Source organism: Saccostrea cucullata, unplaced genomic scaffold (genome assembly GCF_032062105.1).
Source record: "Saccostrea cucullata isolate Sc308-1 unplaced genomic scaffold, CSIRO_AGI_Scuc_v1 ctg14021, whole genome shotgun sequence".
Taxonomy (NCBI): Eukaryota; Metazoa; Mollusca; class Bivalvia; order Ostreida; family Ostreidae; genus Saccostrea; species Saccostrea cuccullata.
Window position 1 is genome coordinate 2,557 of NW_026919907.1, and position 13,766 is coordinate 16,322.

Genomic DNA, 13,766 nt, shown 5'->3' on the forward strand with positions numbered 1-13,766 from the left:
CAAAGAGGTAAAAATCTGTCGGACACAGTGTCCTACAGATTGTCAAAAATAAAAAAAATTACAGGACATACTAAAAATTTGCCACTGTGTCCGACAGATTTTTCACCTCTTTGGCCAACTCTGACACACTCTGACACACTAATAATGATTGTTCTAGTTCTTCGATTTTCACTACTGTAAACAATGTTATGCTTGAGAATTATGGTGCGAGATTTAGAGCTTTCTCGACTTCTCCACAAAAGAGTTCGATAACTGCCAGGTACTCGCCATACTACTACGTATTGCAATATTTAAATTATGTAAAGCTTTTAAAGATTCAATTTCATGAAGTTTTAAAAAATAATACATTATCTAATTTCTTTAATTATATTTTACTATTGATTATTCTGAATTATCTACTGGACATGGTGTCCGGTGTGGTTCTAGAAACTATCGGACTCAGACGAAATTTACCGGAGATCGCCGGTAGGCCGGCGTCTTTCGCCATCTCTGGTGTGTCCTGTAATTTTTGTGATTTTTAGACAATCTGTAGGACACTGTGTCCGACAGATTTTTCACCTGTTTGGCCAACTCTGCATTCAAGCTACTTGTTTACATTTATGCTTGATTAAATAATACACACTTCACTATACGTGCTGTAGAGCTAAATTGATAGAGCAGTTGTTCATCCCAAACACGAGTTTTGATTTTATGTTCTCGCACTTATTAGCCCAGCTTCCTAAGAGTTATTGCTGGCTAACAATTATGGTCAAGAAAACAGTCTTGACTACATCCATTACAGCAAAACAAATACAGAACTGTTGATTCATACAGAATAGCATCTGTACAGTATTATTAACATGTTATACAAACATTATCTATGTAACTGTTGTGGTACAGATCTAATACAGATATTATCTATATAATTTTGTCTTACAGAGCTAATACAAATATTATTCTTGTAGCTGTAATGATACAAACTTGCTTGCTTGCTGCACTATATTTATATATATTCAGATAACCACAGTGGTACAATCCTGTCTACCCACATAATCATAATATTTACACTGTTTACCTATATAGTGTAACAGCTGCCAGGGTTATTTTATCCTGATGTAGATTAAGAATGAGGACTAAATTGTTCCACATTACTGTGAAAGTTTTGTTGCCTGACAATATTTGTTTCGTTCCAGGATAACTTAGCTGCAGAGCCTCAAAGACCCACGACAGCCCGGCGCCGTCTTGACAGGCAGCGGTCCGTCATCAACCAAGTGACAGACGTACAGAAACGGTGGAAGGATACGGTACAGGAACAGAGGAAGCAGATCTACGATCATCACTCACTACTCAACTAGAAACAGACACAGTGAAAAACTACTCACTCCTCATCTAAACAGATCTTAACTGAACTAAATAAAGGAAGCAGATCTACGATCATCACTCACTACTCAACTAGAAACAGACACAGTGAAAAACTACTCACTCCTTAACTAAACAGACCTTAACTGAACTAAATAAAGGAAGCAGATCTACGATCATCACTCACTACTCAACTAGAAACAGACACAGTGAAAAACTTCTGACTCTTAAACTAAACAGACCTTAACTGAACTAAATAAAGGAAGCAGATCTACGATCATCACTCATTACTTAACTAGAAACCAAATAGTGAAAAACTACTCACTCCTCATCTAAAGAGATCTTAACTAGGAACTGAACAAAATAAAGACAGCAGGATGTGTGATCATCACTCACTACTGAACTAGAAACAGACACAGTGAAAAACTGCTGACTCTTCAACTAATAGTGCTGTGTGATATTACCGGTTAACCGGTGTATCCCGATTTCCTTCTTTACAATACGTATCGCGGTATTTTTTTGTGAATACCGGTTCGGGTTCGATATGCTATAAATTGTTACAAAAAGAGTTATGTGCCCTTTTCAAGGTAAAGTATGGTGGCAAGCGACGTGAAGTGTGATCAGAAACCAGAGACATGTCTCTTTCAAAAACGAAACGACGACAACTGTTATATGAAACCCCTTCATGTTAAAGCTGAATCTGAGTATTACAATTAATTGAATTCAACAAGTTGTGCCAACAAAAAAACTTTAAATAAAACTATCTTGCCCCTTGCGCCGACATAACGCGATCAGGCAATTGGAATATCAGCTCGAGAATACATGTAATTTGAGTTTGTGTTTTCATTTAACCTTCACGAAAAGCAAAAAAATTATTAAATATTTATATCGTGATATATTGCAATACAAAATATAATATTGCAATATATCGCGATACGATTTTTCCGTTGCGATACCCAGCACTATAAACTAAACAGACCTTAACTAGGAAATGAACAAATTAAAGAAAGCAGGATATGTGATCATCACTCAGTACTAAACTAAACAAACTCTTACAGACAACTGAACTGTGAAAAATACATTCCTTAACTAAGAACTTAACTAGCTTCTGATCAAAGCAAACCAAACAGATCTGTGGCTATCACTAAATGGTAAATTCAACTGGACTCTGACCTGCATGTATAAATCATACCCATAAAAACAGATCTGTTTACATCATGACCCATAGATCACACCCAATGAACAGATCTGTGAAAAGTACCGATGGCCTAATTACACAACTCTTAATCTTAATCATTAGTGATGAGGAGGCTTACTTCTTGACAATTTTTTTCCTTTATTTATTTTTACAAAAGTCCCATCTGCTTGTATTTCTTGTTTATAGACCAGATTTGATGCAATTTTAGTAATTTGTTAAGGATGACCAACAACATGTGTGTTCACATCTTGACTTAACTTCACAATTCAAAGTTCAAGGTTACTGGTCTGTTATAAAACAGCTGGGATGATGTTAATACTCCACATGTAAATCTAGAGCCATTTGTTTTGAATTTGGCTCAAAGTTATATCATGAGAATATAGGAAAAGGGATTATACTGTATATTATTCAATCTATTTTTGGACGTGTTCATTTGAATTCTTGATTGGAATTAACTGTTGAGTATATTAATATTTCATGACCTTGATTCAAGGTTACCTCTAGAAAGTTATTGAATCATTGATATACGTGATGTATTTAAAGTTGTGTATGTTGGTTATTGACGTAGAAGTGTGCTTTGTTATTTATTATGGACCTTATGTGTAATGAATGTTATGTTTAGTTTTAAGTTTAATTCCTGTATCATTTGTTTTCATTTTCAGCTTTGTGTATTTTTGACTATGGTTATAAGAGGGGATACCATTTACTATAAGGTCTTCTGTATTTATCTATATGATCTCAGAGTTATTACATATATGTATGTAACTTATCTTTTTACATCTATATTCTTTTCATGGTTATGGAAGATGTGCACATGGTTTTCTAAGTGAATTAAGGTTGATTATGGTGTTATTCATTAAATATTGTTATAACTACAACAGGATTTATTCTTTTGCTCCATTTACTGTATAAGAGGAAATTTTAGCGAGACGCTTTAGCAATTTGTCCTTAAAAACTGGTATTTTAATTTTAGCGATTTTAAATGTTCATTAAAGAACCTATTACAAATAAAACTCAATAATTTTCGAAAAAGCTATGTAATTTTAGAAAACTCAGCACTCTCGCTAATAATGCCAAAATTAAACCCTCGCTAAAATTTCTACTTATGCAGTATGTCTTGTATTTTACTGTAAAATAGTTTCGTCATTGCTTGATTCACACTTGTATCGCAGGACCACTTTGCACAGCGCAAATAGTGATACGTGTAATATCAAATAACAAATTAGACATAATAGAGTGAAATTAAAGATGTTGATTCATTTTATGCATAGAATGGCCCTGTAAATATACCAACTGATTGATCAGCACTTGATTTTCTATTTGAAGCATTAAAATAATATAGACAGTTTATGCTTTCATATTGTATTAAAAATATCTCCTAAAGTCCAGGTCTTGGAGAACTGGCTTTATGAAATTGCAATGTTTTCCTAAATGTTTAGGTAAACAGGTATAATTGAGTACTTTCAGAAAAGAAAAATAATGTGAGCGCACTTTCTGATCTAAAAAAATAAAAGATGTCTTTTAATCCTCAGAAGCAGTTCTATCATTTACTAGTTACATATTTTAGATCAGAGGTTGCGCTCTTTATTAGATATTGCAAAATAGCTTTAAAAAGTTGCCGTTTTTGTACACTTTTTTAGAATGGGAATTGACAAAATTCGTGATGTCAGAATGCATTGACTGGCCAGAAAATGACGTCATTTTTGATAGATACGCAGTCACCAAAGATCTAAGTGATATTCAATGCATTGTTAACTAAAACTATGGCGTTTCAGATTTTCAAAAATACACAGGTCCAAATAAGGCAAAGGTAAACCTTTTTCTTTCTCACAAGTGTCGCATAATGCTGTAAAGAACAGAGGGTAAGAAATAAAACGAATGGAAGGGATGCACACTCCTCCATGGCACCTGATCCCACCTCTGATGTTTTGGAGGTCCGTGTTTGCTCTGCTCCTATTTTGTGTTGTTTTATGATCTTGAATACTGTTTGTTATCACTATGTTTCATTCCATTTCTATAATTGTTTTTTTTTAATTAAATTTTTTGATAGTTCAATCGTAATGTATATTTCGACAAGCGGAAGGTCAGTGGGAAGGAACTATTGAAAATGACATTGGAGACCATGCATAATTTAAAGGTACTTGGACACAGATTTGAAGTTAGTATTTTCTCCATAATGGCACGCATTATATATTCTAATAGCATTTCACACAAAAATTAATTAAAAATCTTATTTCATTTAAAAGTTATTAAAACTTCAAATTTTTTGGCGGGTTTGATTGATTCATCCTGGCACTTTCACATATTTAACTTTATTCTTAATTCTTCAGAAAAGTGTCAATCTTGTTGTGTATTAATGAGAAATATTAAAACTTTTATCCAGAAAAATAATTTTATTCAGAGTAGAAATGTTAGAAAACTAACCACCTTCACAAGTATCGCCATTCCGAGCTAAGTCGTGTGTGCAAATCGATCACACCCGTGTTATGTACACAGTTTTTGTAAACAAGGCACGAGCTCTGTTTTTATTTATGTTTAGATTTCACCGGGTGCGTTCTGAATCGTCACAGTCTGCTTACCACAACTGCACGGACTGAGAATATATTGTGTGTTTGCTTTGCTTTCGAACATGTCTACTCTGAATTTTCTGAATTATAGTATGAATATTTTGCATTCATACATAACAAGATTGCCACTTTTCCTAAGTATTAAGAGTAAAATTAAAATTTGTGAAAGTGTAAGGATGTGTCAATCAAACCCGCCAAAAACATTAAAGTTTTAATAACTTTTAAATGAAATAAGATTTTTAAGTAATTTTTGTGTGAAATGCTATTAAAATATATACTTCGTAATGTTATAGAGAAAAAAGCAGAAAATATTAACTTCAAATCTGTGTCCAAGTACCTTTAATTCTATTATATAATATTTATAAAATCTAAATTAGCAATTTTATTTCACAATGAAGTGAAAAATGAAAGGAATCACTGTTTAGTTTGTTGGGCATGCCAAGGACATCAACAATAGTTGGAAACGTGGGATAATTTATGCAAAACAGACCTTGTCCTTTTTGCAAATTATCACACGTTTCCAACTATCGTTTATTCATGTCAGTTTTATGACACATTACAAAAATATGGTTTGATAGTTTAATGAAAATAATTCACTTCTGTAAGTGATATAATTATGTAATACTGAGACTTTACCGGTTGTTTTTAATTGAACACTTATAATGTTTTACTTCCATGTTGATTGGTTGTATTTATACACTTGACATATAACTTATCATCAGACATAAACTGTATATCGCGACATGAATTGATCTGGATTGACACTCCAGGTTATGTAACTGGATTTGTAGACTGCTCCTTTAACTGCACGTCAGGGTGGAGTTCTCTTTGTCAGAAGACAGCCAGCTTCTATATTTACCATTGTTTTTATCCCTCACTGTTAGAGCACTTGGTTCTTGGCTATAGGAATTTCAAATGTAGATGTATTGTATCAGAACTACATGGAGACGTCCTCAATCAGATTTCTGAAGATTCTTTTCGGCAAAATTTTAAACCTACATTAAAATGACCGATATGCTGTTCATTGGTATGTCTGTACTGGATTGGTATTTCTTGGATTAGAGCAAAAAAAATTCCCGGAGCCATTTTTAATATCAGTATAGGCGATGTTATACTCGTTATGGTAATGTTGCTGATTTATGATTATGCTATCTGGTTTTTATCACGTGAATTATAATGATCAATGATTTATCACGTGATATGAAGAATGAGCCCCGCCTACTCCAGTTCATCACGTGACATAAAGATTGAGTCACTCCGGTTCATCACGTGATATGAAGATTGAGCCCCGTCTGCTCCAATTCATCACGCGACATGAAGATTGGGCCACGCCTGGTTCATCACGTGACATGAAGATTAAGCCCCGCCTACGCCAGTTCATCACATGATTTGATTATAACTTCATTATTCCATATAAATGTCTTCAGTAGGGTGGGTAAATGCCATATACTCCTGATAGAATCTCTTAAATGCATCCCTAGAAGAAAGCAAGAAACTGATTATTCGCTTACAAGAGGGTAAATGTAGAATAGAATGCATCCAATTGATACAAATACTAAGTAAACGTCTTACCCGAGAGCATCCGAGACAGATCTCGTCGATTTCTCGCCCAGAAATACATGACATGCGAATCGATAAGACGATGGATGTTTTGTGATGAACCCAAAATACCTAAAAATAAAGGCACAAGATGTGTCTTAGTGTGAATCAAACACGGCAGACATTTTGTTATCTTAGTAATCACGATTTCTTTTTGCGTAACGGGAATTGAGTACGTCTTAAAAGAAGGATATAATACAAAATCAGAGCAGAGCAAACACGGACCTCCGAAACAACATAGATGGGATCAGGTGCCATGGAGGAGTGAGCATCCCCTACTTAACATATATTATTTTTGTCAACGTTTGAAGGATGAAAAATAAAACTAACTGAATCTATCGCTTGCAAGAAAGAAAGTTTAGGTCTACTGCTCTTATCGCAACACAAAGTTTCAAAGTGTATGTAAAAGTTCTGTAGTAGAGCATCTGAAGGGTGAGCGTGAAGTCTCAGGCTCGAATCCCATTCTAGCTGATATTTCCTACCCCTTTATATATAAAATTGATTCAAAGCAACAAAACTGATGGGTGGTTTAGATTTCAAGTTAGCTTTTTTAAAGCTTATTCCTTAAGAAAAGGAGAGAATAGTGAAACGGGAATTGTGAACGTCAATCAAGTACAGCAGCTCAGTGGTAGGGCAGTTGAAGGTACAGGGTTCGAGTCTCAGTCTAGCCGATATTATCCGCCTGCTAGCATTACACAATAAACTAGTGCTAATTGTAACGGGAACCGTTACAGATGTTCCCCAAACGCTCCCCAACTCCCTTTTAGTGCCATATTCCTGCAAGTTTCATTAAAATAGGCAGAATCTATGCATTTAAGACTTAAACAACATTGCATGAGCGTAATGACTATATCATCTTGTCTACACTATTTTACTCATTGCACGTGCACGCACGTGCATGATGACCATACCTTCTTGTAGGAGTCCATTATGCCTGTCTATGTTCTTAATCCCATCTTGTTTGGTTGAAAAACAAGGGATTTATAGCCATTTTAAAGTTTAAGCCAATCAGATTGCAGCGCACGTACATGCGCGTGTTTTCATGACAATTATTATATATCATATTGTAGGACATCTTAAAGTATGCCTATGTTTTAAATTTCAAAGCATTTTGTCAGAAAACAGAAAAGATATTGAGATTTTTGTTTCAGCCAATCAGAGCAAAGTGCACGTGCACGCACGTGCATGCATGTAAATGCTGACCATACCATATTGTAGGAGTCCTTTATGTCTATCTATGTTCTAAATCCCATCATGTTTGGTTGGAAACCAAGGGAGTTATAGTCATTTAAAGTTTCAGCCAATCAGATTGCAGCGCACGTGCATGCACGTGATTTCACGAAAATTTTTATATATCATATTGTAGGGAATCCTAATGTATGACTATGTTATAAATTTCAAAGCATTTCATCGAAAAACAAAAAAGATATTGAGGATTTTGTTTCAGCCAATCAGAGCAAAGCGCACGTGCATGCGCGTGAGTTCATGCAAATTTGACCATGTAATCATATCTATACATCTTATACATCCTTATATAATGAGTTTCAAAACATTTCATCAAAAAATATAGAAGTTACATCCATATTAAATATATCAGTCAATTCACTCATTTCACGCGCACGCACGTGCATGCGTATGCGCGCAAAATGACCTTCGTTCCGCACACCTACACTACACACCTATTAACCCTAAAAAGGTTTTAGCTCAGTTGGGTGAACAGTTTCTGAGAACACTCGCGGACAAAAAAAGTACCGGAGAAGAAATAAGAAAAAAAATAATAATAACTAGAAACGAAACTCGTTGCGAGCAACGAGAGGTCTTCCGTCCAATTCAGATAAAAAAACCCGTAAAATCAAATTGAAAAATTGATTTTAAAAATCGGACACACGGATCGCCAACGTGAAAATCCATTCCGGTACCCATTACACCTTTGGGAACTCGCTTCAAATTTAACATTCAAATATCGCGAGATTGCTTATTTTGATTCCAGCATACATTACATTTTTTTTTAAATTCAGTTTGGAATTGTAAAATGACAGCCAGCTTGCTAAACTTTGCTCAAGATGATCACATCGGAATCTGTTACTTGAGTTTTAACAGTAACTTTTAGGTAGATAATCTATTAGTGATGAACAGATGATACTGTTTTCTTTTCTTTTTTCGATATGTATTCAACTTTTTATTCCATGCAACTCCATAAACAGGCATGCCAATGTTATATATTTCTACACTCTTGTCACCATTTGTCTAAGTACTTAAGTCGGGTCACGATACATTATTTCATCAACGTCACAAGTAGTTCTTAACGCTATTCCTTTGAAATATTTGATCTATTTGATGGATTTGATAGCTTCAATGAAAATTAGAAATGTATGTTCTTATAACCGGAATTTCGAGCGTTAGAAAGTATATTTTAATTATCACATTATACAAATATAATATCGTATACGGCCAAGTAACACTAAAGTGTTTTCCACGAATTTTGTATCCTGTTTTTTCCCCAAAGTGGAGATGAGTTACACGTTCATGAAAAGACTGGAATGTTTCACTGAAAAAAAAATCACTCGCCCTCCGACAGTCAAGGAATGTGATACTATTTATGTTCAATAACTTGCATTTATTACAAGAATATTTATACCCGGTATAACCTTTAATAAACAATCTTTTAAAAAAATGTTTTTCTTATTTTTGTCTTTTCTATTCATTTAATATGTCACAAGCCTGCGTGGAAAAATAAACAGAAGGCAAGTAATACTTCAGAAACATAGTGAATATTAAGTCAGGGCAAGTTTCTTGAAAAGCTATTACTTATAACCATGGTTTAGGATAAGTTTTCCCTGCTGCAAAACAAAAGATTGTTGTCATCGTATTTCCACTTGTAGTCATGTTGTATTCTACTTTGAGATGCAGACAAAAGCAATTTCAATAGACGTTTGAGGAAAACTCATATTAAAACAATACTCAATGCAACGTAACTGCGATGTAGCAATTTAAAGAATCCTTTACATTTCATAAATCTTTTTGGTAGAAGTTTCGTTCATCTAAACGCTCAGCTGACCTTCTAGAACCCGACTTGCTTAATGGCGGAGTTCACGGAGACGCCCCGCCATCTTGGACACGCTTCAGATTTTTAAATGCGAATATCTAGTGTGTGGATTGATCAATTCTTAAATAAATTATATATTAGGCCTTTCCAGTAGGGTCTCCATTAACATTAATTATATCAAAGAAAAATATTGAAAAACAAAAAAAGTTGAAAAAGTGCACATTTTGAATTCACTTCCTGTAGCGACCGGAAGTACTGACGACGCAAACGAAGGCAAAATTGCACATCTATAAGTCATGGTCTATCATCTCTAATAAGTCTCCAGTTAATATCTTTAGCCATTTTCGAGAACACTCGAAGACAAAATTGTATTTTAAAATCAGGAAATTGCCCATAACTTGGCATTGGTACCGAATTTTCCAACAAACGGAATTTTATATAAAATTCATATAATGACCTATAATTCCTGATATTTTCATTGAAATCGACCGAATAGTTTACGAGAAATCGCCTGCACAAAATTTTGTCTAAAAAAAAAGAATAATAATAATAACTAGAAACTCTTGTTGCTACAGCAACAAATAAGGTCTTCCGTTCTCCTCTTTTATCTGTAAGAAGAATATTTTTGTATTTAAAAAAAAAAACAAAATGGAAAAAAAAAAAATATCAATTCCTCCATCTGGTCTCAATCCCAAAACCATTAGTATGAAAGTCGGACACGCTAACCACGGAGCCACCAACTTCCGCAACATTAAAGGTATTTTGTAAGCTTAGTATTTTAAGGTTGAAGGAAATAGTTTCGAAGTGAAAGAAATAGTTTCGTAGTAAAGTCCCGGTCAAATTTCTTAAACAACTGAGATATTGGCTGTTTGATGTGATATTGTATGTAGGAAAATGATTAGAATAATTATGGGACACATTTGCAGTGAAGCAGTGACACTTAGCATATACAGAGTTGTAAAGCGAAACTAATACACGTGGTCAGTTGCAGAGTAAATTCAAAATCCCGGAAAAAGAGTGAGTGAGTCATGGGCATTTTTTCAACACCGTATCGTATCAAGCGGGGTAACTGCAATTGACCTATCTCAATTGCGTGGAAGTTTAATTGATATGAAAAATCGTCATTTCCGAGTTTCAGCCGATTCATATTTAAATCTAAATAAAATTAAAATAAATTCCATACACCTAAGAAAGCAAGAATACTTGGTATTAAAATGACGTAATAGAGCAGGAGAATCGAATGATATTAACAAAAATTGCAGAAATAGCCAATACGAGTTTTAATTAATTTTTATGCTAAGCAATAACTTAATTTCAGACAGAAAAAAAAAATGCAGATTTTGCCGATATTCACTAGAATTTCAAATACTTCAGAGACTCACCTTAAAACTCTCAGGACACTTTCTTTCAGGTCTCTTCTTTCTTTTATTACGAATCTTATGCCGATATTTCGTTTCGTTTGACTTGTAGACATTTTCTCTAAGTTGGTATTGATTGTTTTGTTTTGTTTTTAGAGAAAGGAGGGGATATTTTATAAGCATTTGTTAGAGTAAGAGTTGCAAATACCTCCACGACCGTAAGCTTGATTGTGACCTTTGGGTCAATGGGGCCAAAGAACAAGGTCATTTATCAAGGTCAAAGGTCAAGGTCATCAGAGAGAGAGAGAGAGAGAGAGAGAGAGAGAGAGAGAGAAAGGTAAACTTGAGATAAATACTTGAAACTGAATCTAGAAAAAGGTAATGAATATTTCTTTATTTCTTTTTGAGTAAGGGTCAAAGGTCTCATTTTAGGTTTCTCTAGACATTTTCAGTCTGAATAACATGTCCCGAAATCATTTTAAATACTCTTTTTTATAAAAGATATTTATGGGATGGTAGGAAACTCAATTTATGCAGTTTTTCTCTCATAACCGGAAGTCGTCGTTTTTGTTTCCAATGGAACTGACATATTTCGAAACTACTAGTAAGAAGCTATAAGGTAATACTAAGAAAAATTCCATAAAGAAAAGTTGAAAATTTTGATTTATTTGATCACTTCCTGTGACAACCGGAAGTGACGGTGGATGATCTAAAACTCAAAGGATTTGTCTACTTATCAAGGTCTACCACCCCTAGTAGTTTGGTGTCTTAATCTCTTACCGTTAACGAGATCTAGCAATGATAACTTCTGATATTGAGAACAGGAAGTCACGCGACCGGAAGTGAATTTTACTGAGATATTAGACATTACTGTAGACATTTGCAGTCTGAATAACATATCCAAAAATCATTACAAATACTTTAACTATAAAAAGTATTTATGGGAAAGAAAAATACTCAAATTACCGGGTATGTAGTTTTTCTCTTTTAACCGGAAGTTGTCGATTTTGTTTCCGGTGATACTATCATATTTCAAAACTACAAATAAGATGCTATAATATGATGCAACAAGTTTCTATAAAGAAAAATTGAATTTTTCGATTTCTTTGATCACTTCCTGTGACAATCGGAAGTGATGGCGTACAATCTTATCCAAACTGGTTTTGCCTACTCATCAAGATCTACCACTTAAAACAGTTTGGTGTCTTAATCTCTTATCGTTTACGAGATCTAGCTATGATAACTTCTCAATTTCAGGACAGAAAATCACGCGACCGGAAGTGAATTTAACAAAGATATTTGACCTTCCTGTAGACATTTGCAGTGTGAATTACATATCCAAAAATCGTTACAAATATGTCATGTATAAAAAATATTTAGGGGAAAGAAAAATACTAAAATTATGCAGTTTTTCTCTTAAAACCGGAAGTTGACATTTTTGTTTCCGGTTGGACTGATATATTTTAAAAATACAAATAAGATATCATAACGTCATGCCAAAAAAGTTTCATAAAAGAAAATTTGAAAATTTTGATTTTTTGGAACACTTCCTGTGACGACCGGAAGTGACGGCGGACAATCTTATCCAAACTGAAGTTGCCTACTCATCAAGATCAACCAATTGTATAAGTTTGGTGTCTTAATCTCTTTCCGTTTACGAGATCTAGCTGTGATAAGTTCTCATTTTGAGGACAGGAAATCACGCGACCGGAAGTGAATTTTTCAAAGATATTTGAGGTTACTGTAGACATTTGCAGTCTGAATAACATATCCAAAAATCATTACAAATACTTTATCTATAAAAAATATTTATGGGAAAGAAAAATACTCAAATTTTGTAGTTTTTCTCTTATAACCGGAAGTCGTCGTTTTTGTTTCCGGTGGGACTGACTTATTTCGAAACTACAAATAAGATGCTATAGTGTGATGCAAAAAAAGTTTCATTAAAGAAAAGTTGAAATTTTCGATTTCTTTGATCACTTCCTGTGACGACCGGAAGTGACGGCGGACAATTTTAACCCAAATGGACATGCCTACTTATCAAGATCTATTACTCATATAAGTTTGGTGTCTTAATCTTTTACCGTTTCTGAGATATGACTCAGACAAAATCTTTTTGAAAAAAGCGGAAATCGTAAATATCTGACGACCGGAAGTGAAATTTGAAAAACTGGAAACTGCATCTGAAAGATATTTTGACTCTCTATCATCCCTGAAAATTTCATGAGAATCCGTCCTGTCATCTCTGAGAAATCGTGCTTTTAAAAAGGGAACAAAAATAATAATAGGAAAAAGAAAAAGAAACAGAAGAATCACTATAAGGTCTTCCGTCTGAAACGGAAGACCTTAATAAGAAACAATAGAATCACTATAAGGTCTTCCGTGAAGACGGAAGACCTTAATAATAATAATAATAAGAAACAGAGTAAAAACAATATGTTCCCAAACTCCGTTTGGGGAACATAACTATCGAGATTTATCTTTTAAATACAACTTGCAGTAATATATTGTTATTTTCTTTATTTCAATATACACAATTTACTCATACCTTTCGTTTCGAGGGTGAAATCCACAAAATGATATATTCTTCAGGGCAAAGAAATGAGTGAAATGGTCGTCTGTTTCATGCTGAAAAGAAACAGGATTTGCAAATACAATGC

At 34.0% G+C, this 13,766-nt stretch overlaps 2 long non-coding RNA genes across 2 annotated transcripts; one reads left to right on the forward strand and one right to left on the reverse strand.

Annotated features, from left to right (window-relative positions):
• Positions 1-586: 586 nt before the first annotated feature.
• Positions 587-1,744, forward strand: LOC134240058 (uncharacterized). Its single transcript, XR_009986347.1, has 2 exons — positions 587-1,345; positions 1,649-1,744. It is a non-coding gene; the product is annotated as an uncharacterized LOC134240058 (long non-coding RNA).
• A 3,751-nt stretch (positions 1,745-5,495) lies between these two features.
• LOC134240051 (uncharacterized) lies at positions 5,496-13,735 on the reverse strand. The gene is made up of 3 exons (XR_009986345.1): positions 13,655-13,735; positions 6,676-6,774; positions 5,496-6,580 (listed from the first exon to the last, which is right to left on the reverse strand). It is a non-coding gene; the product is annotated as an uncharacterized LOC134240051 (long non-coding RNA).
• Between the last annotated feature and the right edge of the window lie 31 nt (positions 13,736-13,766).